Raw genomic sequence first — 1862 nt, forward strand, 5'->3', positions numbered from 1 at the left:
CTCTATCATCTTCCCAGGGATTGAGGAGAGGCTGACTGTCCTGTGAGGTCCCTGGATCTTCCTTCTTTCCCTTCTTGTTCCTCTTGCCTATGTGGAGACAGAAGAGGTTGAGGTGTGTCCTCAGCCACTTCAAAACCTTGCAAGTTCTTCTCAGGCAACTCTCGTCTCAAAACAAGGGCTTACTTGGGGCACACATCAAGCTGCTCACACTCAGAAACTCTGACCATTGTTGGGCTGACCGACGAGGATGGGATTCGAACCCACGCGTGCAGAGCACAATGGATTAGCAGTCCATCGCCTTCACCACTCGGCCACCTCGTCAGCATGCTGCCACTCCTGCCGCTGCCGCTGCCACTGCTCCTGCTGCTGCTCCTGCTGCTGCTGCCACTGCCGCTGCCACTGCTCCTGCTCCTGCTGCTCTTCCTGCTCCTGTTCCTGCTCCAGCTCCAGCTCGCAGCTCCTGCTCCCGACGCCTACACCTTTTTATACTGTTTGACACGGGAGAGAAGGAGCCAGCCTCCAGCTTTTGCCTTTTGGGACTGGTCGCTCTCCCGGCAGCTGGGCTGAGCTCTGGGGACCTTTGGGAAACAGGTCTCAGCCTTCACGTCAGAAACTGGCTGAACAGCAGAGCCCCACGCTCCTTCCTGGGAAGCAACACGGGAGAGTGACCCTGGAGTGGCTCAGCGCCTCCAAAGGACTTGAGCCTGACTTTGAGATTAATTTGTCACCAGCCACGTTCCCCTCACATTCTGGAAGGATACGACCAGCTCATATGGACCGGAGTCACTCACACTTGACTGGTGGACTTTTCACCAGGACAGAGCCTCAGGCTTGGCCGTGGCGTCTCTGTGCTGTTCCCCCTGGTGCTCACCCAGGATCTCATCCCGGCTGCTTCTCTCCCAGCACAGCTAACAGTGAGGAATGCAGAGGGAGCCGAGGGGCACCAGCCCCACTGCACACAACTCCTCTTTTTACCTGCCAGAGCTCCAGCGCTCTGGCAGTGGAGAGTTGAAACCACTGCACTGGTCCCCCGAGCCCAGACCTCTCTGTGCCTTGAAGAGATAGGCAGCCACTTCCCTGCCCTGCAGTTGAGGACACGCTGGGGCTCGAGTGCCTCGCAAGTTCCTCACAGAGCGTCAGAGCCTTTCAGGAGGGAGCGTCACTGGCTGCTTTGTCAGGGCACTTCCAGTTCCACCTGGAAAAGAGGCACGGGTGGCTGCCTCCCACCCCGGCGCCATACTGATTCCTGGGACCTGTTTCTGCCTGTACGGAGTGAGCACGTTTCTGCTGTGAGCTGTGGCACCGGGTCGACCGTCCCAGCAGGACGGCCCAAGAGCCCCAGAGCATGGCCCTGCTGGAAACGACGGCAGAAGTGAGACAGAGCCATCAGTCCTTTGCAGGAGAAGACAACATCCCCCTTCCAAGACCCTTTCCCCAAACGGCACGGCCGCCCGGGTGAGAGCGTGGCCCATCTTCCCATCTTCCCAAGCAGCACGGGCAGTCAGCGGCTTTTTCCAGGCAGCTCTCAGGGCTGGTGACATGTGCCTGCCCTTTGAGCTCCCAGCCAGACCTTTCCAGACCGGCACAGTCTCCGCTATGTCTCGTAGGGTAGCAGGCAGCACCGTCTGGTGCCACTCAGTGGCTGCAGCCTCAGGCCGGTGGTCTGTCACACCAGTCTGTCAAAAAAGCAGGCTGCCCAGGCCCTGGACACATAGGGCCGGCAACTTTCCTCCATTTGGTCTGTGCGCCAGAAACGTCCCGGAGTGGGAACGTCCGGGCACGTCCGTGCTGTCCTCCTTTGGCTGCTGTTTCACCAAGGAGCATGACAGGATTTCAAGGAGTCACCAAGCGGTTGGGCAAGA

General features: G+C 59.1%; 1 non-coding gene across 1 annotated transcript; it reads right to left on the reverse strand.

Moving 5' to 3' along the window:
• Nucleotides 1–239: 239 nt before the first annotated feature.
• On the reverse strand, nucleotides 240–321 carry TRNAS-GCU (transfer RNA serine (anticodon GCU)). Its single transcript has one exon. It is a non-coding gene; the product is annotated as a tRNA-Ser (tRNA).
• Between the last annotated feature and the right edge of the window lie 1541 nt (nucleotides 322–1862).

Source organism: Gymnogyps californianus, unplaced genomic scaffold (genome assembly GCF_018139145.2).
Source record: "Gymnogyps californianus isolate 813 unplaced genomic scaffold, ASM1813914v2 HiC_scaffold_140, whole genome shotgun sequence".
NCBI lineage: Eukaryota > Metazoa > Chordata > Aves > Accipitriformes > Cathartidae > Gymnogyps > Gymnogyps californianus.